The sequence below is a fragment of the Dipodomys merriami genome, unplaced genomic scaffold (assembly GCF_024711535.1).
Source record: "Dipodomys merriami isolate MVZ:Mamm:240054 unplaced genomic scaffold, mDipMer1.0.p SCAF_266, whole genome shotgun sequence".
In the NCBI taxonomy this organism is placed as follows: domain Eukaryota; kingdom Metazoa; phylum Chordata; class Mammalia; order Rodentia; family Heteromyidae; genus Dipodomys; species Dipodomys merriami.
In genome coordinates this window covers 1,378,293-1,406,069 of record NW_027204115.1, presented here as the reverse complement: position 1 = coordinate 1,406,069, position 27,777 = coordinate 1,378,293, and the positions used below count along the sequence as shown (strand labels likewise).

At 45.0% G+C, this 27,777-nt stretch overlaps 1 protein-coding gene across 9 annotated transcripts in view; it reads left to right on the top strand.

Annotated features, from left to right (window-relative positions):
* The window catches only part of LOC138837202 (hepatoma-derived growth factor-related protein 2-like), a 292,262-nt gene that overhangs the window by 205,534 nt on the left and 58,951 nt on the right, over positions 1 to 27,777 (top strand). For 8 of the 9 annotated variants that reach the window (XR_011375242.1, XR_011375236.1, XR_011375235.1 and 5 more), the window contains one exon: positions 27,503 to 27,656. The gene's annotated coding sequence lies outside the window, so the exon portion shown is untranslated. Of the gene's footprint in view, positions 1 to 22,577; positions 22,650 to 27,502; positions 27,657 to 27,777 lie in introns of those variants that run through there. The other variant, XR_011375243.1, reaches the window with a different exon arrangement.

The window sequence follows — 27,777 nt, the reverse complement described above, 5'->3', positions numbered from 1 at the left end:
GCTCAACATGATTCCTTCTAGCTCCATCCATTTCCCTGCAAATGCCATTATTTTGTCATTTCTAATGGCTGCATAATATTCCATTGTGTATAGATACCACAATTTTTGGATCCATTCATCTGTGGTGGGGCATCTAGGTTGTTTCCATATCCTAGCTATTGCGAACAGTGCTGCAATAAACATGGAGGTGCACGTGTCCTTGTATATTGGTTCCTGTTGTTCAGGGTAGATGCCTAGAAGTGGTATGACTGGGTCGTAAGGGAGGTCAATCTTTAGCTTTCTAAGGACCCTCCAGACTGCTTTCCAAAGTGGTTGTATGAGTGTACATTCCCACCAGCAGTGTAATAGCGTTCCTCGTTCTCTACATCCCCTCCAGCATTTGTTGTTGGCTGATTTGTGGATGTGGGACATTCTGACTGGGGTAAGGTGGTATCACAGGGTTGTCTTTATTTGCATTTCCTTCACCACCAGGGATGATGAACATTTCCTCATGTGTTTCTTTGCCATTTTTATTTCTTCATTTGAGAAGTCCCTCTTTAGTTCCCTTGCCCATTTAGTAATTGGTTTGTTGGGTTTGGGAGGGATTAGTTTCTTGAGTTCCCTGTATATACAGGATGTTAACCCCTTGCCTGATATATTGCTGGTAAATATTTTTTCCCAATTAGTTGGTTGTCTTTATAGCTTGGTTGCAATAGCTTTATCTGTACAGAGCTTTTTATTTTAAGGTAGTCCCATTTGTCGAGTCTCTCTCCAATTTGTTGTGACCCTGGGACTCTGTTCAGGAAGTTTCTTCCTGTGCCTATTAGTTCAAGTGTCTCTCCTACTCTGTCCTGCAGTAGTTTCAGAGATTCAGGTTTAATGTTAAGGTCTTTAATCCATTTTGAGTTGATGTTGGTGCATGGTGATAGGCTGGGGTCCACTTTTAGTTTTCTGCATGTGGCTGCCCAGTTTTCCCAGCACCAGCGGTTGAAGAGGCTGTGTTTCTTCCATTGTATGTCTTTGGCTCCTTTGTAGAATATCAGCTGGCTGTAGGCCTGTGGATTTATTTCTGGATCTTCTATTCTGTTCCATTGGTCTTCGGGTCTGTTTTTGTGCGAGTACCATGCTGTCTTTGTTATTATAGCTCTGTAGTAGAGTTTGAAGTTCGGCATGGATAGCCCTCCCATATTGTCTTTATCCCCTAGAATTGTTTTGGCTATTGTAGGTCTTTGGTGTTCCATATGAATTTTTGGACTGTTTTCTGTATTTCAGTGATGTACGTTATTGGGATTTTAATAGGTCTTTCTGGTACATTTTAACTGTTCAGAAACTAAGGAAAGTTAGCAAGGTCCTTTCCTAAACCCTGAGTTCAAACCCTGATAGCCTGCCTAGCCTTTTCCCCCTTAAATTCTGTGTCTTGTATGTTTTCCTTTCTTGAAATCTCCTTCAATTCCTATCCTGTACCAGTATCAGGGAGAAGAGGCCAGGGCTGTGTTTGGCTTTGTCATTAACTTGCTGTATGTGCTTATCATCCACCAACTCCTTCTCTTGGTTGAGTTGCCAGCATTCTGTGATGTGATCAGTGAGTGGACACAGGGCTACTGCTTTTTCCTGTAGTATTGTCCCTGACAGCGTCCCTAGGTTCAGGGGTTCTATATTGGCAAAGCCCCAGGCAAAGGGGGTGTGTCCTGCCCAAGTGCACGTCTCCTGTGGAATAGCTGTGACCAGGTCTAAAAGAGCTCTTGACAGTCTGCCTTTTCCTAAAGAAAGCTGTCATATTTCAGTTGAGGCAGGTGCCAAAGAAGTTCTGATTTTCATTTCCTATAGACTTAGATGTGTAGAGAGAAGGTCAAAGTTAACTGCCAGTTTGGCCTGAGCTTTCAAAGAAAAGTACTCACATGTACAAGAAGGTATTGATTGAATAAAGCAGCCTTTGGGGCAGAAAGAGAGGAGAGCAACAGCTGGATGGATGTTCCTTGGAACACACCTGCAGTGTGTGGAGAGCTCAGGGGGCAGGTTTAATGCCTGTTTAATTTCTTTTTCTCTGGAATAGCATAAAGAGGAGGAGGAGGAGGAAGTGGGGAATGGGATTGGTGTTTCAAGGGTTGTCAACTGGCTGTTCTTCCTTTACAGAAAATTTCTCCTTCCTGGGTGCAGCAGAAGAGCTCTTTTGCAATGATAGGCTTTTCTAGGTGCTATAAGGTTCAGCATTCAGCTGCTGCCTTTCAGGAAGATCCTGCCAAATTTCCACACAGCCCTTTTGTGTTCTACTCTCTTTGCAGAGGAAGAGCCCTGGGCTTGGCCTTCCCAGTTAGTTCCTTGTTTGAATGGCAGTTGGCCTTGAAGGAAGAGGCTGACTTTCTTCCAGTCTTCATTCCACACTATCCCTGCGCATGCATGCAGCGCATCAGGCTGCTGTCTGGGAAATCTGCTATCTGAAGCACTCTGCGCTGTTATGAAGGGTTGACCAGTTGGTTCTAAGCTCAGTCTGTCACTCTGGTAATTGTTGAGAACCTTCCCACAATACCTCCTCATTGATCTTCCTCGTAGAAGTAACCACAGAGGCTCTGGAGGGAAGTCTTGACAGGACTTTTGTCCAAAAAAAATTAGGTTCCTTGTGGATTTGAGAGAAGTTTATCTGAGGGCAATGAACCCACTATTTGAACAGTCCTCTTTAACTCTTTGATTCTTCCACTGAAGATTAAAAGAGCACTTAGCTGTCATTTGCTAGAATGTAAGTCACAGAACTGCCACCTAGTTCATCCTGAGTGTGACTCTGGAGCTAGGCAGGACATCTGATTTATAAAGGACACATAATGGTCACATCTGAATTTGTTGTGGCCACACCTTTCTCTACCCATACCCTAGATAAGGCCTACCCCAGGCCCAGATGCCCTCTCTCTGCTCTTTTTTTTTTTTTTTTGTGGGTCGTGGGGCTTGAACTCTGGGCCTGGGCGTTGTTCCTTAGCTCTTCAGCTCAAGGCGAGCACTCTACTACTTGAGCTACAGCGCCACTTCCGGTTTTCTGGTGGTTTATTGGAGATAGGAGTCTCACGGTCTCTCCTGCCCGGGCTGGCTTTGAACCGCGATCCTCAGATCTCAGCCTCCTGAGTAGCTAGGATTACAGGCATGAGCCACCAGCGCCCGGCTGTTAGGACTTTCTAAGGTCCTGTGGTTCTGAGTTTAGCAGCACATATTGGAAAGCTTTGGACTTTAAGACTTCGAATGTAATCTTTGAGGAGGCCCTAACTTGAGAGTTTGTTCATATTGTAATACCATCTCTCAGGTTTTGGTCTAAAGTTTTTCAGCCTTTAATCTGTTGGCTCTGGTGAGAGATAACAGATAAGGGATTCAATAATGCAAAAGCAAAGGCTTATTGAAACGATAACCATGCAGCAATGATTAGGTAACCATTTAATTATTTCTTGTCCACAGTCAGCTGTTATATTGAGATGGCATCAAGAATGTCATCACTGTGTAAAGAAATACCTGGAGGTGAACTTGGCAGCTAGAAATATGTCCTGTACCACCTAATTTTCCCTAATGATATTTGAGTTGTGTGAGCCAGTTGTGTGTGTGTCTTATGTATTTTACGTATACCTGACCTTTGCATCTTATATTTGGGTCATAGTCAGAAAGAGAAAGACTTAAATGAGACTTTTGCTTCTCCAACAACCACAATGGCATGGGGAATGGAGGAAGCTTATCTAGCCTTTGTAGCATGTACAATTCAATGGGGAAAGGATGTAGCCTGTTGCGGTTCCTGTGGCTAAGAAGTGCATCATGGCCTCAGTAGGTGGAGATGTGTTGACACTGTGTTCTTTGAGTACATAGCACATGGTGTGGCACTTGGAAAACTGGATTTTTGCTGAGTGAGTGTTAAAGTGAGAGGGAGGTGCTTGAGAAGTCACTAGTCCATTATGGAAATAGGCAGCAAAAGGGACATCACATACTCGAGTTCTCACAGGAGGAATGCAGACATGAACACAGTGCTCTCCAAGTCCTCTGTGTTCTGCTGCAAAGACTTTCTTCCCTCCACATACTAGATCCATGTCTACTGTTATTTCCCTCATGAGTCAAATTAGCATGCCTCAGTTTTGGTAGCCAGTACCTAATTACACCATTTGGCTGCTAGAACCTCCCCACCCAACACACAACACACACACAACACACACACACACACACACACACACATACACACACACACACACACACACAAACAAACACCCCAGCCAGTACGTAATTACACCATTTGGCTGCTAGAACCTCCCCACCCAACACACACACACACACACACACACACACACACACACACACACACACACACACACACACACACACACACACACACACACACACCTGTCCCTGAGCTGTTTCGCTCAAGGCCAGTGGTGTACCATATGAGCCACATCTCTGTTTCCCACTGGGTTCCCTCCCCCCTTTGGTACTTAATTGGGCATCAGAGTTTCATGGTCTTCTTGCATGGGCTGGCCTTAAACCATGCATGATCATGAGATTTTTTTTTTAATGATCATGAGATCTTAGCCTCCTGAGTAGCTAGTGATACCTGACTATTTTTGCACATCCATTTTTGTAAATTTTCTTTCCAGTCTTTTACTTAATATTATTTTTGATGGTACTGAGGTTTGAATTCAGTGCCATGCATTTGCTCACTTTCTTGCTTCATCCACGCCTCCAGCTTGCAGTCTCTCTCTCTCTCTCTCTCTCTCTCTCTCTCTCTCTCTCTCTCTCTCGTTTGCTCTCTCACTCGCTCGCTCAATCCTTTTCTCTTTCTCTCTGGTTACTTTTATATGTATTTTATTATTAAAATACTGTATAGGGGGATTACAGTTACATAAAGGTAATGAGTACATTTCCTATCCAGTATTGTTGTTACCTCCTCCTTTGTTTATCCCCTGCCATCCCTTCCCTCCCCACCTCCCTCAGCTACCCCCCATCTTCCTCTACTCCCCCCAACGGAGTTGTTAAGTGTCTTTTACATCTCATTGTTACAATGGGTCAACCTGTATCCTTATTTAAGCATTTTCTTATTTCCCTTACCTTCCCAAATTACAAAAATGTATATACAAAATGCAGGGCACTGGAATCAAATACAGTGAAAATGGCGGGGGGGGGGAGAACAAAAAACAGTACATTATAAATATATTAAAAACAATAGCAAGAAAGGACAAACCACTGTGTCCCTATCTTGGGGTTCCTTTCACTTAACATCCTCTTATATGGTCATATGTACATAGCTTTTGACCTTTTCTGCTTGTTCTAGACATATACTAGTTATTGCAAATAAGGGAAACCATAGGACCTATGTATCTTTGGGCCTGGATTACCTCACTTAATGAATTACCTCACTTAATAAATTTTTTCCAAGTCTTCCATTTCCTAACAAATGGGGGCAATGTCATTCTTTCTGATGGAGACATAGAATTCCATTGTGTGTGTACACACACACACACACACACACACACACACACACACACACACACATACACATCACATTTTCTTGATCCACTCATCTACTGAGGGGCATCTGTGTTGGTTCCATATTTTAGCTATGGAAATAATGCTGTGATAAACATAGTTGTGCTGTTTGCTGGTTATTTTCTGAAATGAGGGTTCATGAGTGTTTCTACCCTTGCTAGCCTTAAACTGCGATCCTCCTACTCTTAGTCACCTGAGTTGCTAGAATTATAGGCACTTGGCCTGTAATTTTTAAAAAAATTGGTTATATTGAGGATTAAACTTGGGGCTTTGCCCTTGCTAGGTAGGAACTTAGCACTTACTCCATGCCTCTAGCCTTATTTTGTATTGGTTATTCTTAAGGTAGGATCTCATTTTATGCCTGCGCTGTGAACCTGCTGCTTCCTATGTCATTGGGAAAGATAGATATGTGCCATTGTGATTCTTCCATGGCTGAGATATCAAGCATGCCCACTGCTTCAAATCATTAGTTGAGATGAAGTCTCTCAGATTTCTTGTGTTGGTTTTTTGACTGAGGCTGGCCTCAGACTCTGATCCTTCAGTCTTTACCTCCTCAGTTGCTAGGATTACAGGCCTGAATCACCTTGCCTGGATTACTTTTAAAGTAAGGGAAAGTAAAATAACCTGAAGTTAGAATAACCTGAAGGGATTCAAGAGGAAAGTAGAGAAAGTAAATCACACGTGCCATGTGGCACTGTCGCTGCTATGCATGGAAAGTAGGGCCACTTCACTATCAGGTGCAACTAGTGAATTGAGCCAGGCAGGCTTAAATGAGTAAGAAGACACACAAGGTCTAGTTGGCTTTAGGTATGGTATGATCTGGAACTTTGTAGTACTGTCAGGGCATGGGCTTCTTCTCTCTAAGTTCTCTTGGTTCTGCCTTTATATTAGACTGAACACTCTGTACTCCCCATGCCCCTCCATACCTTGGTGGTAAAATATGATAACACTTTTTGACCTTATATCCATACCCAGACCCTAGAGGAGAGAATCTATCTCTGTTGCCTCTATAGAAAAGACATCTTAGCATGATCTGTTTAAATCTTTTATTTTATTTTTATTGTGAAAATACTACAGAGGGGTTACAATTACATGGGCAAGGTAATGAGTACATTTATTACCAAGCTTTCTTGCCTCCTCCTTTGTTTCTCCTTCCCATCCCTTCCCATCTCCCCCCGCTCCGCCATCCCCCCACGCCAAAGTTGTAAAGTTCATTTTTTGACATAACATCTTGTACAAACTTATTGGTCCACTTTGGATCTGATGTGTTTATTATGATAGGATTCATTCATAATCACTAGTCAAGAAGATGGGCTGTGCTGGGTGACTTATCCTACTTAGAGCTAGGGATGGGATTGGGCCACCTCAGTCATATGGAAAGAGCATTTACACAGAGAAGAAGCTGGCTACTCCTGGTTGTGGTGGTGGGAAAGATAGTTGAGAAGAGGCTGACAGATGTCCATGTCAGAGCCCTGCTGACATCGTGGGGACTAAACTTGACCCTCAAAATGCCACCACTTTGCCACTCTAGCCCTGTCTTTGTGGAGCACTGAACCTGTATCTTGTAGATCAGCACTCTCTGACACCGCTGGGCTGAGGTGCTAATGGCATGGGCCTCAGTTTCTCACTGGGGAGAGCTTGGGTGTTAGGATTGCCAGCCTTGTTGCCTCAAGATGATTAGTTGAAAGCTGTCTTCATTGAGAATTTTCTTGTCAGTTCTGTGGCTGCTTTCCTCTCCCTGCTCTGAGAGCTGCTCCTCTCTCATGTGCATGCAAAGTCAGCTCACTGAAAATCTCTTGAGCTGAAAAAGAGCTTCTGTCTCTCCAACTTCCCCTGCTGTTCCTAGCATGAGGAGGTAGATTGTTCATACTTTGGAAGCTAGAGGAAGCTAAACAATTCCACTTGCTGTGTGTGTGGGGGGTGTATTTATGCATGTGTAGCTGGTTCTGCATGTGGCTCTCTTTCTCACTCTTTGATCTATCCATGCTTCCTGTTTGCTGCCCTCTGCTGAATAGAGATAGGAGAAGGAAGGGGGAAACAAAAAGCAGCCCCAGTTTTTCTTGTTCTTGGGTTTTTAAGAAGTTGAAGCTGTGAATGCTGAATTTTCCTCAGCTTCCTTAGATGATGGAAGACACAACATAAAATACTACTTGTAAGAATCTTAATGAGGAGGATATATGTAGTAATAACTGGCTGCCATTCATTTAGCCCATTACTTTTGTTTTTTGTTTTTTTTTTGGTCAGTGGTGGGGCTTGAACTCTGGGCCTGGGCACTGTCCCTCATCTCTTCAGCTCAAGGCTAGTGCTCTACCAGTTGATCCACAGCCCACTTTCTGATTTCTGGTGGTTAATTGGAGGTAAGAGTCTCACAGGCTTTCCTGCCCTGGCTGGATTTGAACCATGATCCTCAGATCTCAGCTTCCTGAGTAGCTAGGATTATAGGCATGAGCCACTGTGCCTGGCTTGTATGGTTGCCGTGTTTGACTGAGTTCAGGAGGCCAGGCATTTAACCTCCCTGGACCCTCTGTTTCCTGGCCTGTAAATAGAGCTTTACCTGTCTCCCATGCCAGCAGAATACAGCTAAAATGGGGCTTGTCAGAGCCAGAAGCCAATGACTCATGCCTGTAATCCTAGTTACTCAGGAGGCTGAGATCTGAGGATATGGTTCAAAATCTGGGAGACTATTATCTCCAATGAACCACCAAAAAGCTAGATGTGGAGCTGTGGCTTAAGTAATAGAGCACTATCCTTGAGCACAAAAACTCTGGGCCAGGGCCCAGGCAAGCCCCTGTGTTCAAGCCCCAGGATTATCATAGGAAAAAAAGAATAGGGCGGGGCTGGTTCATTTTTTGACCCATATCTCTTTCCACCTGGCCTTCCTTGGGGCAGCTGTCACGTGCTGTGGCAAGGGGTGAGTCATCCTTTATCTGCGGTGAGCTGTAGGAAGAGGGTCTTCCAGAGGTGTCGTTCCATGGGTCTGGGTACTCCTGCCTGTTTCTCCCTCCTTCATGCAGTCTCCTCCCTCTGCTCTCTGCTTTCCCCTGGCAGTGGGCAAGGCAGGTGACTGCTTCTGCCACCAAAGCACTGTCAGGGAACAATAGTCCACATTAAGAAGGGCTGCCAGGCACCATGCCAGAGGTATTAAAGGGACATTTGATGACTTTTAATGTGAATCATCAGGTTTTGTACTCTTTCTCTCTGTAGCAGATAAAGGGCAGGAAAGTCCAGGTATGGATTTCTTCCCCCAGCCTTATGGGGTTCTCCTTGTGGTGTTAATGTGCCTCTTTGACCCCAACCCTGCTTTCAATAATCTCATCTCTCTGTGTCATTCCCAATTGGTGTTGGGCTGTGTGTATGTGTGGTTGTGTGTGGTGGCTATCAGACACCATTTTGGGGTCCGGTCATGGAGCCTGAACTCTGGGCCTGGGTGCTGTCCCTCAGCTCTTCAGCTCAAGGCTAGCACTCTACCACTTAAGCCACAGCACCACTTCCAGCTTTTTTTTCCTGCTTATGTGGTGCTGAGGAATCAAACCCAGGGCCTAATGCATGCAAGGCAAGAGCTCTACCACTGAGCCACCTTCCCAGCCCCTAAGACACCATTTTAGAACCCACAATTGCTGCATTCCTTGTCCTGTCCCTCCTTCTCCCTTCCACCCTCCTCCCTCTCCTCTTTGTGCCAGTCCTGGGACTTGAACTCAGGGTCTTGGCACTGTCCCTGAGCTTCCTTTTGTTCAAGACTAGCACTCTACCACTCGAGCCACAACATCTCTTCTGACTGTTTCTGTTTCTGTGGTACTGAGGAATCAAACCTAGGGCTTCATGTATGCTAGGCAAGCACTCTACCACAAAGCCACATTCCCAGCCCTGTCAAATCTCTCTTAACCTTTTCCCTGTCAGATGGGCAGCAATCTTTGACTTGAATACACCCCAGTGGGGGGATCTCACTCAGTTTAGCTCAGCAGGGCTTAGGTAATCTGCTGTGGCCCATAGTGACTTAGAGGATCTTCATCATTTTTGTCTCCTTCTGTATCTTTCCTGGCAGGTAGAATTCATCTATGTCTTTTGGAAATGTTTATAGAATGTAATTTGTACAGCATAGTGGCATGGATGTTATGGTGGGTTTGTCATTTTCCTAAGGCCTTCCCAGGAGTGAAGTAATGTTGAAGGAGTCCTCTCAGCAGGACAGCCCCTAGAGTGAGCCTCTGGCTAGGGAGAGAGGATTCCCAAGATTTACTCTCTGAACCTTACACTTCTTTTGTCTCTGGCAGCTCTAGTTCCAAATATAACCAGTGTGTTGTATGTGATCATGTAGTCCAGAGCCTAATATATGGTTTTGTAGATAATACAGTCTCCACTATAGCCACTCGCTTCTGCCACTGTAGTATGTATATAGCCACACACAGTATATTCATCACCTGAATATGCTGTATTTCAATAAAGCTTTATTTGCCAACCCCTATTCTGATTTCTTCCTGGTAGAAGTTCTGCATTGTGAGGTGGGGGCCATCCTGAACTATTTGACTCTGGGTAGACCCTTGACCTGACAGAGCCTCTGTGTCCTTATCTGTATGTTGTGTGACTTGGGAGAGTGAGTTCTAATGTTCCTGCTTTAGCCCTGGGATCTCAGTGAAGCTCTGAGTTCTCTACTGAATCTGGCCCAAACTTTGATTCTGACTCCGCCCATTTCCCTCCTCTTACCCTATCCTAGCTTTCCTGGATCCTTGCTCAACGCTCCTAGCTCTTCTCCCCACTTCTGCTGGAATCTCAGTCCATTTTTAACACCCAGCCAGAGAATGCATTTATGAGTAAAATCAGAGGCTCCTATCTCTTTTCTAGAATTCATTAGTGCCTTGCAGCTACTGCTCAAGTTCAAGCTCCTGCCTTGTCTGGCCCTTTTGTACCCCTCCAGCTTCATTTTGTGTGTGTTGGTTGTGTTCACCATCACACTCCAGCCTGTTGGCTGTCTTACACAGGGGGCTCACTTCCTACCTTAGGTTTTTGCTCAGAGAATGAATGAATGCTCTTCCTAACAACTTTGACTTAGTTCTCTTCACCTTTGAGGTTTCAGCTCTAGTGTCACCTCAGACAGCCATTTTTTTTTTTTTTGGTCGTGGGGCTTGAACTCTGGGCCTGGGTGCTGTCCCTCAGCTCTTCAGCTCAAGGCTAGCGCTGTACCACTTGAGCCACAGTGCCACTTCTGGCTTTTTTTCTTTTTGCTTATGCGGTGCTGAGGAATTGAACCCAGGGCCTCAGGCATGCAAGGCAAGTGCTCTACCACTGAGCCACCTTCCCAGCCCCCTCCGACAGCCTTTGGTGTTGTTATTGTTAGCTTTTTTTGTTTTCATCCTGGGTCCTGAACATTTTTGCTCAAGGCTGGTACTCTTCCACTTGAACTACCAATCCCATGCTGGCTTTTTTGGTGGTTAATTGAAGATAAGAGCCTCATGGGCTTTTCCTGTCTGGGTGATCCCTTAGATTGCAGCCTCCTGAGTAACTAGGATTACAGAAACAAGCCACGGGCATCTGTTTTGATAGGCATCTCTTAGAGCTGACATCTAGAAATTCCCTTATCACTCTGCAACATATCTGTGAATGATCCACTGACTAGAATCTGCTTGCTTGTTGGTTTACTTGTTTGTTTTTCTGCTTCATTAGATCATGAGCACCATAAGATTCAGGACCTCATCTGTCTTATGAACTGATTCTTCCAAAGACAAGCACATAGTAGCATCAGTATCTTGACTGACTGTTGTTTTCCTGCTGAGATTCCGTGTGTGTGTGTGTGTGTGTGTGTTTATTGGTATTGGGGCTTGAACACAGGGCCTAGGCACTGTCCTTAGCATTTCTTTCTTTTTTTGTAAGTCGTGGGGCTTGAACTCTGGGCCTGGGCACTGTCCCTCAGCTCTTCAGCTCAAGGCAAGTACTCTACCACTTAAACCACACTGCTACTTCTGGTTTTCTGGTGGTTAATTGAAGATGAGAGTCTTACAAACTTTCCTTCCCAGGCTGGCTTTGAATTATGATCCTCAAATCTCAACCTCCTGAGTAGCTAGGATTACAGGCATGAGCCACTGGCTCCTGGTTGCCTTTAGCATTTCTTGCTTAAGACTGTGAATCTACCATTTGAGCCATACTCTACTTTTGGCTTTTTGGTGATTAATTGGAGGTAAAAGTCTAATGGACTTGTCTTCCCTATCTGGTTTTGAATCTCTATCCTCGGATCTCAGCATCTTGAATAGCTAGGGTTATAGGCTTGAGCAATGGATGCCGGGCATCCAGGACTCTTTATCTGCTGCTGTTCCCTTGTATGTCATTTGGAAGTCTTTCTGCTCTTGGTGCTAGGAGACACTGTACACATTCTCACTCAGGAGGCTGCATTCTTGTGCTTTCATTTCCTCAGGTAAGATCAGATACCTCAGAAGGATGAGCTTCCTGGAAGAGCAGCTGGTTCCTGGCCTGAACTGATTGACTTCCTCTTTTTTTTTTTTTTTTTGACTTCCTCTTAAACTGTCCATTAGCATCAATCTGTCCATCCCCTTCGCCTACGTGGCTTTGTGGGTGGTGTCTCTGAGTGAGGATCTGTCTAGTTCTCTCCCTTCAGATGGTCTTATAAAACCATTTTTTACCACCATAATAAAGATGATGTATAGAGAGTTACAATTTCATAATTGAGATGGTCTTTTTAAGCACAAAAGAGTCTCTTTGGGGTAAGATTTTGTTCTTGGAAATGTGGGCCTCTGTTTACTGTGTTGGGGGGAAGGTGTTTGCTGCAGCTAGGGTGAGGGTCCTTTAGGACCAGAGGTAGGTCTCTTAGGGAGAAAGGCTGCATCCCAGTGACTCAGTCTTTCCTTAGGCCCCATGAAGGGGTAAACGGATTCACAGATGGAATTGTTTCCTCAAATAAGATCTGTTATACCAGTGGCCCACACATGCAATCATAGTTACTCAGGAGGCTGAGATCTGAGGATCACAGTTCAAAGCCTGGTCAGGTAGCAATGTCCAGTTAGTGTCCAGTTAACACCAAAAAGTCTGAGTGAAAACGCTAACGGACAGCTCCCAGGCCCTGAATTAAAGCTGCAGTAGCAGCACGAGACACACACACACACACACACACACACACACACACACACACACACACACACACACACACACACACACACACACAGTAACAACCTGTTAAAATTCTAAGACTCAATCCTCAGAATATGACTTTAGTTGGAAACAGGGTGATTGTAATTAACATGGTTAAAGGGTGTTCCTGCTGGAATAGAGTGGGGCCTTAATCCTACGCTACTTTGTTGGAAAGACTACCCCTACAAAGACGAAGTCAGAGATTGGGGTTATGCTTCTTTTTTTGGGGGGGTCCGGTCATGGGGCCTGAACTCTGGACCTGGGTACTGTCCCTCAGCTCTTCAGCTCAAGGCTAGCGCTCTACCACTTGAGCCATAGTGTCACTTCCTGCTTTTTTCTTTTTTTTGCTTATGTGGTGCTGAGGAATTGAACCCAGGGCCTCATGCATGCAAGGCAAGCGCTCTGCCTCTGAGCCACCTTCCCAGCCCCGGGTTATGCTACTTTTGGCCAAAGCACACCAAGCGATCCCAGAGGTAGGGATAACTGTCTTGATCTCTTCTAGCTCCTTCTGTTCCTTTTTTAATTCTTACAAATGATCCTTCCTTCCATGGAGGATTAACAAATCCCACTGCCCATAAGTGTTCTTTAACTAAAACCACTCTCCTGATTAAGAGATTTCCATCAACATCATTGTCTGAATATGTGGTCCTTGCGTTTTGTCACTCCACTACAATGTCTCTCAGTTTGATATGAGTTCCATCTACATTGATACCAACAGTTTTGTTCTGGATCCAAACTAAATTTGGGGGAGTTCTGTGTGGTAGTTATAAAAAACCACTCCCAGGGCTGGGAATGTGGCTTAGTGGTAGAGTGCTTGCCTAGCATGCATGAAGCCCTGGGTTCCTCAGTACACATAAAGACAAAGAGCCAGAAGTGTTGCTGAGACTCATGTGGTAGAGTGCTAGCCTTAAGCAAAAGAAGCTCAGGGACAGCACCTAGGCCAAGTTCAAGCCCCAGGACTGGCAAAAAGAAAGAAAGAAACAAACCCAAACACTCTCAGTGTAACAGGGAACACAAATGAGTTGACAGAGCTGTAGCATGCAAGGCAGGACATAGAATAATTCCCTCTGGAAGAGGAGACCAGTGGAATGTTTTACCATGAAGAGATTATGCTGTGGAGATCTGAAAAGGCTTCTGCAAGTGATAAGATGTTTTTTTGTTTGTTTGTTTTTGTTGTTTTTGATGCAAATACTGAGGTTTGAATGTAGGCTCTGAGTGCTGTCCCTTAACTTTTTTGCTCAAGGCTGGTGCTGTGCCACAGCTTCATTTCTGGTTATGTGGTGGTTCATTTGAGAAAAGAGTCTCATAGACTTTCCTGCCAAGGCTGGCTTTGAATCAAGACCCTCAGATCTCAGCCTACTAAGTAGCTAGGATTACAGGCATGAGCCACTTGTGCCTGGCTAAAGTAGTGAGTAAATTTTAAGGTGGTCCTTAAGAAGATCAAGACTGTAGTCATGTGTATGCAGTATGACTGGGCCTCTCACGTGGTAAGAGGGGGCCTATTCCAGCTATAACGGGTGAGGCCGAGTCACTGAAAGTTCTGTTAATATCTGCTAGAGAGTAATTGCAGTGGTGGGTAAGGGACCGGTCACAATGCTTTGATGACTGGGCTATAGAAGCTGGACTTCAGGAGGCAGGGAGGCAGGAGGCAGTGAGGGAAGGTTTTTTGTTTTGTTTTGTTTTTGTTTTTGTGTGTGTGTCAATGTGTGTGTTTTAATCATCCCCCATATTGGTATTTATTACATAAATAACATTTCTAGCCAAAACAAGTAACAACTTCAGTGACTGAATTCCCAATGACCCATTAGCCAACCCAGAAAACAAAAAAGCCATAATGACAAGAAGAAATAAAATTAAAATTGAAAAGCACCTTTTCCTTGTTGTATTTAGTGTTTCAACTGAAACCCAAAGCTGATATTAGATGTAAAATCCACTTGCAGGATTCTTGTGGCTGTGGGTAGTTGTAAGCCTAGGATGAGGGAAGCACAGATGTCTCAAGAAGGTAAGTGAAGGAACATGAAGGAAGCATGGAGCCAGGGAGAGCAGCAGCTGATGCTAAAAGAGAATGGATCCTTTCATTCATCTACTGTGCCCACCTGCAGGTATCCAGATGCCAAATAATCTGCAACATCTGAGCTCAGGATATTCATCATATATAATAGTTATTGCTGGTGCAGTACTAAGTACTCTCTATATTATTGTTCTTTTTCTCTAGGGGGCTGGGGGTTCTGAGGTTTGGACTCTGCTAGGCTGGTGCTCTGCCAAATGAACCATGTCTGCAGCCCTGTTTTTTACTGATTGTTTTTTTATGATAGGATTTCACTTCCTGCCTGAGTGAATACCTGAATGTGATTCATTTATTCTAGACTGCCGCTCTTCCTGACATCACAAGCACACACTGCCTTCCATGTAGATGAAATCTTGCAGACTTTTCTGCCCGGATTGATTTGGAAGTGTGACTCTCTTTATCAAGCCTCTTCATTAACTAGGATTGCAGTATCTGGTACCCTGCTCATGATCACATCAGCCTAATAATATGTGGACCATAATTGCTCCATTTTATAGATGAGGGTACTAAGCATAGGGCAAGTGATATGCTTCACTCAGAGCCACACAGCTGGCTGCTGAAATGCTGACTGGCCTGCAGAGCCTGAAGTCCTAATCCCAGAATGCAGTGTGTCTCTCTGGCTTCTGTGAGTACAGGTGTGTGCAAGTTCATGGGAGAGCCTGGCCTCCTGAAAAGGGAAGCCCTGACTATTCTTTTCAAGTTGAGTGTGATGATTCAGCCAGGCCCTAAAGGCTAGGGAAGGGGTGGGAAGCCATGTGATTCTAGGCAGAGGTGCAGCACAGACAGCAGTCCGGACTGGGAAAACAGCAAGGAGTAGTCAAAGTCCCCAGGTTTGGGAGAAGCTGGGCCATAGGCAGAGCTGGGTCTGCCTAGTCTACCTTGCAGTTCATGGAATACTGTGTTTAGTAGCTAAGTCATGCAGCCAACTAATTGTTTTGTTTACCTCTGTCAAGCATTTATAGCTGGGCCAGGTGAGTCAGGGAGAAGCCCAGGATGATCCTGGGAAGGATGTGTACACTCCAGTTCCAGGCCTTGCTGTGCAGTCTCAGCCTGATTGAGGGCTGCTGGCTGAGTCTATGGTTCTGCTTCATTTACATGTGAGTCATCCATCAGTTTCTTACCGAATACTGAATGTACCCCAGACTGGTACTCCAATATTCCTAGAGGGAGGGACCCAGTCTCTGACCTTCAGACCTGTTGTACTGCTGCCAGACAGTGAATTTCAGACATGACCTTGAGAGCCCAGTAAAGGCCATGTGGTACCTTTCAGACTGCCTTCCTTACTACCCCTTGTCTCCTTGCCTCATTCTCATTCTGCCTTAATACCAACCTTTCAAGACCTCTGTTTTGTCTGGGTTTGATCCAGACATCACTGTCTTAGTTATATGTGTTTAGATACATTATTTATTGATTTATTTATTTGGTGCTGGTCCTGGACTTGAACTCAGAACATAGGCGCTCTCCCTAAGCCTTTCTGGTCCAGGCTAGAGCTTTATCACTTGAGCCACAGTTTTGTGTCTGGGTAATTGGATGGGTAATTTGATGGGTAATTGGAGAGAAGAGTCTCATGGACAGTTAGCAAAATGAACTCCCTTCCCATAGCTTAGTACACTCCTTCCCTTCTCCACAGCTTAGTATGTTCCCTTCCTAGGCAACACCAGGCCCACTTGGTAAAGGCAGTAAATAATCAGCCTCCAACACCCTCTACCTTGGGATGGCTCTTCTCTGGAATAGCTACCACCATATAAGCCATGTAAGCAACAAGAGCCTCTTAGAGTGATCTTCAGGTCTGGGCAGTTGAGAGACCCCTTATCTACTATTTGGACAGTAGCCATAAATCCTCATCTTCCATTATGAAGCCCCTGGCCCACACTTCCACACCAGGGTCTCTGCCTCCTCGTCCTTTCTAGCCCCTCCTAAACCTCCTAGGTTATATAGGTCACCTTAGACATAGCTGGTGCTGCTTCTCACTTCTCCCCTGTGAGAAGGTTTCTTGCCGGGTCCTTTCCTGGCAATAAACTTTTCTTTATTCTCTGTACCTGGATGTCTGTGAGGTTTTCTGGGAAAGTCTAATAATCTAGCATGGTCTTTCCTGCCCAAGCTGGCTTTAAAGCATGATCCTCAGATCTCAGCCTTCTGAATAGCTAAGATAACAGGTGTGAGCCATCACTGCCCAGCCTGAATACATTTCTTAATCTCTTTCTTTTGTCATTTCTTTAATTTTTGGGGGGGAGGGAGAGTGGAGACGTTCTCCTGGGACTTGAGCTTTGTGCTTGGGTGTTGTCCCTAACCTCTTTTGCTCAAGGCTAGTGCTCTACCACTTGAGTCACAGCTCCACTTCTGGCTCTTTTGGTAGTTAATTAGAGATAAGAATCTCACAGACACTGGGGGCTGATGGCTCAAGTCTGTAATCCTAGCTATTCAGGAATCTGAGATCTGAGAATCATGGTTCCAAGTCAATCCGCGCAGAAAAGTTCTTGAGACTCTTTTTTTTTTTTTTTTTGTCGATTATAGGACATGAACTCTGGGCCTGAGTGCTGTCCCTCAGCTCTTCAGCTCAAGGCGAGCTCTCTACCACTTGAGCTACAGTGCCACTTCTGGTTTTCTGAGTGTTTATTGGAGATAAGAGTTTCACGGACTTTCTTGGCTTTGAACTGGGATCCTCAGATCTCAGCCTCCTGAGTAGCTAGGATTACAGGCGTGAGCCACGGGGGCGCTCACCTTTCATGAGACTCTTATCTCCAATAAACCACTAGAAAACTGGAAGTGGCACCTTGGCTCAAGTGGTAGAGCACTCGCCTTGAGCTGAAGAGCACAAGGACAATGCCCAAGCCCAGAGTTCAAGCCCCGTGACAGACAAATAAAAAAAAAAAGAATCTCACAGATTTTCCTGTCCCGGCTGATTAGCACTGACCCTCCCCAATAAAATGGACATAATTATACTACTTAGTGCTTCAGGGGATAGGTTTTAGGATTAAATGAGTTTACACACACACACACACACACACACACACACACACACACACACACACACACACACACACACACACACACCACTTTGAATAGTGCCTGGTGCTTAATAACTGTGATAGTGATGCCATTGTTATGCCCAGTGTGGGTTCTCTTAACTTAGACCCTCTGTAGTGGACACACTTTAGAATTCAGAGTCAGGCTTCAACCAGGTTAATACAGAGGATTTTTTTAACTATAAAACAAGAGAATAGACTAATGAGAGATTTGCTAACGAGCCAGTTGGTCAAGCCTGTATCCTAGCTGCTCAGGAGGCTGAGATTTGAGGATGGCAATTGGAAGACAGTCTGGGCAGCAGAAATAGAGCTATGGCTGAAGTGGTAGAGTGTTAGCCTTGAGCCAAAGAAGCTCAGGGACAGCACCCAGGTCCTCAGTTCAAACCCCCAGGACTGGCACCAAAATTAAAAAAAAAACTGTAAAGGACATAGGAATATCAGCTGTAGGAGCAGCCACTATCTGAGTTGCCATCACATGGCTGAGGAAGTGGTTCCAAACACCTTCTGCTCAGGGCCGTGGCAGAGTTCTCAAGAAAGAGTCCGAGTGGGACTTGGAGAGGGGAAAGCCATGCTATTTACCTAGTGGCAGAGAACTTACTGAAAGCTCTGCTAAGGCATAGGGAAGGAAATTGGTGGTGTGAGATGTTGGTGTTGGATGATGTTGATCTCCATCCTGTGCACAGCTAAATAGAGCAGTTGTTCTGCCAGGAGCTGGACCTGGAGAGGCCATGCCTGGCCACCATCCTCCCCCTGAAGGGTCTCACACCACTGTGGTAGTTGGAAGGTCAACATCTGGAATGGCTGTATCGCATTCTGCATAGTGGGCAATGATGGTTGTGTTGCAGCAGAGAATTAAAATATTGATAATTGGTGGTCTTTGTCAGTGTGAGCTGAGAGAACAGAACTTGAACAGAGGATTTACAGAATCTTGTATTTCTCATGTTGGGGAAACTGAAAGTCTGAGCTCAAGGCTGCCAGAGTCAAGGTCATGGTCAAGGTGCTAGTTTATAGCTAATTGCTTTTTTTGCAATTAACAATTAGGGGTGAAGACAGTGTTCAGGGGAGAGCTCCTGTTTCTTCTCATGAAGACACTAATCCCACTCTTGGGGCTCCCTCCTCATGAAATAATCACCCCAAATTCTGGCACATTGGTGAATTTGGCAGAAGGGACCCAAGCAGTCAGTCTGCAACATCCACACAAGTGTTCTTAAAATTAGGAATGTTGGCACAGTGCATACAGTGTATTGTGGAATAGCCTTGGTTCCCTGTGATCAGGCACCTCCCTCCCCCCATGGCCAAAATGTATTCAGACAACACATGAATTGGATAAATAAAGACTATTAATACACGTGTCTTTTTAGATCAGATTTTGTTGCTAAATGAGTTAAGAAGTTATTAATGTTTTAGATTTTGAAATTGAGGCAAAGATGTGCTTGACCTGTGGTATTTTTATGACTTTCTCTACTCATCAGTCATAGTGATCTCTGGAAATGTGAATAATGCCCCTGGCTCTCCTGTAGGAAACTACTCCTGGTCCCCTCCTCTCCTGTCTTCCCCACCTCTGTTCCCAGCCACATTGACTGCATGAAAACCACCTGCCTCTTACTACATGGAATGCTTGTTCTCCCCCTCTGTCTCTCTCTCTGTCAGTGTCTCTGTCTCTTTCATATACACTCACACACACACATATATACACAAACTTCTTATTTTTCTGTTTATGTGGTACAGGGGAATTGAACCCAGGGCTTCATGTGTGCTAGGCAAGCACTCAACCACTAAGCCATATTCCCAGCCCACGTACAAACTTCGAATTGGTCCATATGGTTCAAAACATTAAATGTAGATAGAATGAGGCGGGGTGGGGGGAGGGAATGATCAAATGAATGTGGGGAATGGTCACAGCCAATATATATAAAGGCTGTGAAAAATACAAAATTTAAAATGCATTGAATAGAACAAATAAAATGGAAAAGGGATGTTAGGAAGAGCAAAAGGACCCTCCCCGTTCCTCACTCCCCCAGGAAAAAGCAAATGTAAAAGGGCAGGAAGAGCATAGTTCCAGGAGGGCTGTGTGGTTGCCAGGGGCTTTGGGGCTGGAAAAGAAAGAGCAAGAGGTGAAACTAGTTTCCAGCAGAGTTGGCTGGAGCAGAGTATGTCTGGGCTGTGTGATTTAGCCTTTGCTAGAGGCCTCCCCCACTTCCCTCCCTCTTCCCTTCTCTCCCCTTCCCTCCCTTCCCTCCCTTCTGCTCCTCTCCTCACTTTTCCTAACAAATTCTAGAATCTGGTGACTTATAGAACAAACACCTCATAGTTTCTGTGGGTCAGGGATTTGCACTTTGCTGTATGAAGTGGTCTGGTTCGTGTGAGATTGTAGTCATGATATCTAGCTCTTCACCCTTCTGGGGTCTCAACTGGAGCTGGGTGGTCTGCTCACAGTGTTGTGTTGTAGCTTGATTTCCCTAGACCAAATGATTCAGGAAGGAGGAAAAGATCAAGCTGACAGCTCTATTCCCTCTTTGACCTAAATGTAGTCTCTGAACATGTCCATGATACTTGAAGCTTGCTGGGAACCAAGTGCTGTTTGCTAGAAAACACAGCTACTACCTTTGATAAGAGCTGTTAAGCCTTGGAGCCTATTGATACCCTGTTTGAAAACATTGCTTGGCACCACCACTTTGCATAAGAACCTCCACCACTTTACATAAGAGCCACTAAGCCTTGGGCTGGGAAGGTGGCTCAGTGGTAGAGCGCTTGCCTTGCATGCCTGAGGCCCTGGGTTTGATTCCTCAGCACCACATAAGCAAAAAGAAAAAAGCCAGAAGTGGCGCTGTGGCTCAAGTGGTAGAGCACTAGCCTTGAGATGAAGAGCTAAGGGACAGCGCCCAGGCCCAGAGTTCAGGCCCCACGACTGGACCCAAAAAAAGAAGAGCCACTAAGCCTTAAAACTTACCTATGACAACATTGATTGGCACCTTCTGAAGATTCCCCACCTATGACCTTTTGCAAGATATACTTTGCAGTTTTGGTGCCTAGCAACCCTATTGACCTGCTGATGCTAATTACCCTGCTCAGCGTGCTATATATACTGCTGTGTAAAAAATAAAGTTTGAGACCTTGATCAGAACCCTGTCTTGGTCTCCTTCCTCGTGTCTGGTTTGTCTCTCATTCAGGTCAGTTCCTCTTCGAGCCCTTGTTGACCGACCCCGCGGGCCGGGGCAGAAGCTCTATTCATTAAGTTAGAAATAATATCTGAAATGCTGCCTCTGTACAGGAAGAGAACCAGACTCCAGCTCTTCAGGGGAGGAGTGTGACAGAATTGGAGGCCATTTGAGAGCCTGTTGTGTGCTTGACATCATGAATGGCACAAGGGATCCAAGGTGCAGCCCCTGATGTACACTCTAGAAGTTTACATCTGCCAGAAAAGTTATGCTCTGCTCCATGACTGATCATGAGAAGGGAGACAGACTTCTTAGAGAGGTCTGAAAAAGTGGAAAGCAGAATGGATGGTACCAGAGGGAGGCTCTAGGGAGGAGCTGGCTCCTGCCTTCATGTATTTGCAGCTTTCTCCTCTGTTTTATTTATTTATTTATTTTTTGTCGGTGTGAGGCTTGAACTCTGGACCTGGGCGCTATCCCTGTGCTCTTCAGATAAAGGCAAGCATTCTGCAGCTAGAGCCACAGCACCACTTCCAGTTTTCTAATGGTTTATTGGAGATCAGAGTCTCATGGACTTTTCTGGCCGGGCTGGCTTTGAACCGTGATCCTCAGATCTCAGCCTTCTGAATAGCTAGGCTTACAGGTGTGAACCACTGGTGTCAGGCTTACCACTGCTTTTTGTTCATCCTTTGTCCCTCCATTTCTGTGCACTAATTTTATTTTTATGCTGAAGAAAAATAGAAAGCTATTATCTATCCTACTTCATGAGGTTATTTGACTATTGTACCTAATTTGGTTATTGCAATTGAGATATTGTGGGCTTTAGACAGTGGTCAAATGCAAATAAGATTGATTCATTGGTTGTTTGATGGATCGAGTCATTCATTCATTCATTCATTCATTCATTCATTCAGTACATTTATTGTTGTACCAACTATGTAACCAGCAAGATATGTGCCTTACATTCTTGTGGAAGAGACACCTAGGTGGTAAACAAGCAAATTAATAAATATGACAGTGGTTATTGGAACTGTGGACTTTTTGTTTTTTGTTTTTTTTTTTTTTTTTGTCGGTCGTGGGGCTTGAACTCTGGGCCTGAGCGCTGTCCCTCAGCTCTTCAGCTCAAAGCGAGCGCTCTACCACTTTAGCTACAGCACCACTTCCGGTTTTCTGGTGGTTTTATTGGAGATAGGAGTCTCACGGTCTCTCCTGCCCGGGCTGGCTTTGAACCACGATCCTCAGATCTCAGCCTCCTGAGTAGCTAGGATTACAGGCGTGAGCCACCAGCGCCCAGCTGCGGACTTTTTGTTGTTGTTGTTTTGTGCCAGTACTGGGGTGTGATCACAGAGCCAGAGTATTTTTGCTTAGTTCTGCTTAAAGGTTGATGCTCTACCATTTGAGGCCCATCTCTATTTCTGACTTTTGGTGGTTAATTGGAGGTAAGGTCTCACAGACGTCTCAGGTTGTTTTCAAACTGCCATCCTCACATCTCAGCCTCCTGAGTAGCTAGGATTCCAGGTGTGAACCACTGGCACCCAACAATTAAGAATACTGTTAAGGAACTAAACAGACTGATAGTAAGTGGTCTCTGAAAAGCACATAAGGTGAAGAGAAACCCTTTTTCTTTCCAAAGGTTTAAGTCTGCTGAGATCAACCAACTGGAGACAAAGATATATTCATCCTATTTTGTAGTTGGAAGAACCATAGGAGGTGATCAACCCACAATCCAGTGAGATTTAAAAACAGAAATCACTTCACCTATGCTCTGCACCATGGAGTTGGGGAGTATAGGTAATTTAGAGGGATGGTAAATGATTTTTAGGTAAAAAGAGCAGTATTTGCACTTTGTCAGAGAACCACGAGACAGGTAGGTACAGAGAACAAAGGTAGGTTTATTGCTGGGAGGGGGGCTGGCAAGACCCCTTCTCACAGGGTAGCAGTGAGAAGAATCATCTGGTATTTTCTGAGGTGACCTGTATAACCTAGGAGGATTAAGAGGTGATACAAGTGACTAGGAGGTAGTGACCCTGGTGAGGGCCAGGGGCTTCATCATGGCAGACTAGGCTGCTGTCCAAATAATAGATAAGAGGCCCTGCATCTGCCCAGACCTGAAGGTCACACTAAGGGGCTCTTGTTGCCTTATATGGTTGTAGCTGCTCCAGAGAAATGCCATCTTAAGTTTGTGGAGGCTGATTATTTACTGTGTTTTTAAATGGGCCTAGTGTTGCCTAAGAAGGGAGCATGCTCAGCTGTGGAGAGGAGAAGGAGTGTATTAAACTATGGGGAGGGAGCTCATTTTGCTAACATAGGGAGTCTGGGACAAGGTTCCCATAGGCTGTGGGGGAGGTAGTGACAGGCTCTGAGAACATGGGGACAGAATTTTCCTAGGAATAAAACTTTCTTACTTGGCAGATAAATCTCAAGGAGTCCCTGGAGCTGCTCTAGAAAAATAGATAAAAGGTGGACATTGGTAGCTCATGCCTATAATCTTAGCTAATGTGGAGGCTGAGATCTGAGGATCACAGTGTGAAACCAGCCCAGGCAGAAAAATCTGTGAGACTTTTCTCTCTGTTTAACTATTAAAAAGCCAGAAGTGGAGGTGTGGTTCAAGAACAGCAGAGTTGAGGAAAAATGACAAGTGAGAGCACAAGGCCTTAAGTCCAAGCCCAAGTACCAGTATCAATTTTTTTTAAAAAAAGATGTGAATAGACTCCTGTCTTGAAAAAAACAGGAAAAGGCAGTATTGGAAGTATGGTTCAAGAGGTAGTGTACCAGTCTTTGGTAGAGTACCAGCCTAGCAAACAAAGGCCCTTGACAGTTGAAACTGTAGTAGGTACTATCAAACCATTCTTTCAAACTTCTTTTTTTTTTTGGGTCCGGTTGTGGGGCCTGAACTCTGGGCCTGGGCGCTGTCCCTCAGCTCTTCAGCTCAAGGCTAGCACTCTACCACTTGAGCCACAGCACCACTTCTGGCTTTTTTCTTTTTGCTTATGTGGTGCTGAGGAATCGAACCCAGGGCCTCAGGCATGCAAGGCAAGCACTCTACCACTGAGCCATCTTCCCAGACCCTCTTTCAAACTTCTTTAGAATGCAGAATAGAGAATATTGTAGAGTGGTTAGAGTGTGGGATCATTCATTACCCTCCTTTCATGTCAGCCCTGACCCCTTCCCTCCTTCCCTCCCCTTCCCTCCATGCCTTCCTTCCTCTGTCTCTTTTTTGGTTGTACTAGCATTTGAAGTCAGAGCCTGCTGCTTACTATTCAGTTGCTCTACTACTTGAACCCTGCACCAGCCCACTTTCTGAGCCTTTCTGAACCTCAATGCCCTTATCTGTAAAATGAGGACAATTATCTCTGAGCTCTATAATTTGGAGTATTTTCAGGAAAATTTTATAAGAATAGTTGAAGTAATAGATATGAAAACACCTAAATGCTTAAGAGCATTATTGATGAGAAGGAGCACATCTTTTTTTTAATACATTTTTTATTGTACAAATGCTGTACAGAGGGGTTGAGTTACATGAGTAAGGTAATGCGTACATTTCTTATCAAGCATTGCTGCCTCCTCTTTTGCTTTTCCCCTACCATCCCTTCCTTCCCACCTCCACAAATACGCTCCATAACCCCCACACCCCCTACCCATGCCTAAATTGTAAAGTTCATTTTTCAACATAGTGTCTTGTACATCTCATTGTTACAATGGATCAACCTGTATCCCTATTTAAATATTTTGTTTTTTCCCTTTCCCTCCCCAAATTAGAAAACTGTATATACAAGATACAGGGCATTGACATCAAATACAGTGAAAACAGGGGGTATACCTTGGGGGAAGAACATACAAAGAAACAAAAAAAAAATCACATGGTACATTATAAATACGTTAGAAACCATAGCAAGAAAGAAAAAGACAAAACTTGTGTCCCTATCTTGGGGTTCATTTCGCTTGACATCATCTTATTTGGTCATATGTACATAGCTTTTGACCTTTTCTGCTTGTCCCTGACATATACTAGTTATTGTAAGTAAGGAAACCATGGGACCTATGTTTCTTTGGGCCTGGCAAGAAGGAGCACATCTTCACTCCAGATTTATCCTTTGTGTCCTGGGCTTTTTTTTTTTTTTTTAACTTTTTTTGGCTTTGATAATTGGCTTTGATAATTGGATGCTCTCAGATGAGATCTCCTGGTGTCAGGTTAAATCCATGTTGCCTTACAGGTGGGTGGGCAGGTGGGTGGCCTGTTCTAGGATTTGTCCTAGTTTAGCAGCAGTGGTGTTCCAAGGAAATGAAAAAGAAATGAATTTAGGCTGCTCCTGCAAGAGTCTGTGTTACAGGAAGCTCAGCAAAAAGGACATGGTGTCTGCTATCTCTGCTGGCTTCTTAGAGACAGTGTGTGGCACCAAAGCCCTGGTGCTGGGTTATCCTGCACATCACCAATGGCACTGAGAGCACATTGTAGCTCTTTTCTCATTGATTGATTGGTGCTGGTACTGGGGCTTGAACTCAGGGCTTCCCACTTAGCTTTTTGCACATTACTAGTTCTCTCCTACTGGAGCCACACTTCTACTTCCCAGAGATTATGGCTTTTTCAGAATGCTACTCCAGTCAGTCTTTGTACCCCAGCCCTTCTTCACCTCTGGCATTGTGTAGCAGTCACTCATCAATCTGTGACTGGTCAAGTGCCTGCCATGTTTCTGAAAAGGACAATCAAGATGTCAGGGTGTTCCCCCATCTCTGCCCTCAGGGCTAGGCATCAAGGCTGGGCTGTTACAGTGGACCAGAATGGCAAGACCTGATGGAAATACTCCCCAGGATACATTGGGGAGAATACAATTGAAGCTCCTAGCTAGCAGGTGCTAAGCTGAGTTGGGTTTGATTTCTGTCTTCAGAACTAGAGAAAGCAAGTATAAGCAAATATATGGAGAAGCAATAGTGCTTGGGGCATTGGTGAGAAAAAGGTTGCAGGCAGAGTAGCTTCTCCCACCCAGGCTTGGCTGGAACTCAAACTCATGTGGTTGTACGCCTGTTGCAGGACCCCCACCAAGAAGATCACTTCAAAAGCAAGGCTTTATTCAGGTGGGCTGCAGCTCCGGCTTTGTCCCACACACTGACTCAGCAGAACTTAGGAGGAAGCCCCGAGCTGAAATTTCACAGTGTTTATAAAGGCAAAAACTACAAAGGGATAAAAGGAGAAGAAAAAAAAAGAAATCACAGACTGACAAATTTAAGGCAACAAGAGGTGTCAGCAGGGCATTCCAAGGCAATAAGGGGTTGTAGGGAGTTATCAAACTGGCTGGGTCTTAAAGGGCATTCCAGAGCAGTTAAAGCTTAGCAGGGAGTTTCCTGGCTAGTTGGGTTCTGATAAGCTGTAGCTGGGATAATTGGTGGTCTGGGTTTGTTCACAGGGTCTGTTTATCTTGGGCCAGCTTGGTCATCTCCTGAAGTTTGTGGGGACCCAAGGCCAGCTATAGTACAAAGTGGGGCCTGACTTCAAAGTAGCTTTGTTCAAGTAATCTATGGTTTAGCAGTTTCAGCACAAACAAGACGGTTTCTGAAATTCAGGTGGGCCCAAGGTTAATATGAGCAGCAGAAGGGTTACTGCTTCTAAACGAAGCCACTTTTAACTCTTCAATGTCTCATATCCACACTAGCCCCTTCCATATCCCAGGATAGTTCTTGTGTCCTGGATTCCTCTTCCCTCACTCCCTCCCTTCTTCCCTTCCTCCCTTCCTCCCTTCCTCCCTTCCTCCCTTCTTCCCTTCCTCCCTTCCTCCCTTCCTCCCTTCCTCCCTTCCTCCCTTCCTCCCTTCCTTCCTTCCTTCCTTCCTTCCTTCTTTCCCTCCTCTTCCCTCATCCCCTTGCCCCCTCTCCCCTTCCCATTTCCTTCCTTCCTTTTTTTCCCCTTCAGGAGTTGAGACTAGAACTCCAGGCATCACTTTGTCAACCAAGCTTTTTTTCTCAAGGCTGATGTTCTCCCACTTGAGCCACACCTGCACTTCCAGCTTTTTTTCTGTTTCATTGGAGATAAGAGGCTCATGGACTTTTCTGAAGAGACTGCCTTTAAATCATGATTGTCAGCCTTCAGCCTCCTGACTAGCTTGGATGACAGGTGTGAGTCACCAGTACCAATCTAGCTCTACTTTCTTTACCAATTCAATCTAATCCATAACTTTTAACACACTGAGTTTGGGTGGTGGCCAGTATCATATTCACCATAGGCCTGAGCCCCCTTCCTTCCACTCTGAGAATCTCTTAACAGTTGGCCATCTGATATATTGGTGGATCCTCCTCTTCGGTGGTGCTGGGGATCTTGCAATGGGACAGTCCAGATGGGGTGACATGTCATCACTTACTGATGTATTCTTTTTTTTTTTTTTGTCGGTCGTGGGGCCTGAACTCTGGGCCTGGGCGCTGTCCCTTAGCTCTTCAGCTCAAGGCGAGCGCTCTACCACTTGAGCTACAGCGCCACTTCCGGTTTTCTGGTGGTTTTATTGGAGATAGGAGTCTCACGGTCTCTCCTGCCCGGGCTGGCTTTGAACCGCGATCCTCAGATCTCAGCCTCCTGAGTAGCTAGGATTACAGGCGTGAGCCACCAGCGCCCGGCTACTGATGTATTCTGACAGTGCCTTAATTTCATATTTTTTAAGGAGCCTCTCCCTGCCTTCCAGCAACTCAACACTGGATCCCACAAAACTGGCTCCAGCCTCAGTGATGGCTGTGATTCTTCTTGCCTGGTGCCTTCATGGTCTGCAGAGGTGTCAGGAGCCAGCAGCTGAAGAGCAGTCTGCAGCTTTGAATGAGGTGATGTACAGATTACTTACTCCTCAAACTCTTTCTGTACCTAAGTGTGTAACTTTAGCATGCATTTCAGTGCACTTTTTTTTTTTTTTTTGGTCATGGAACCTGAATTCTGGGCCTGGGC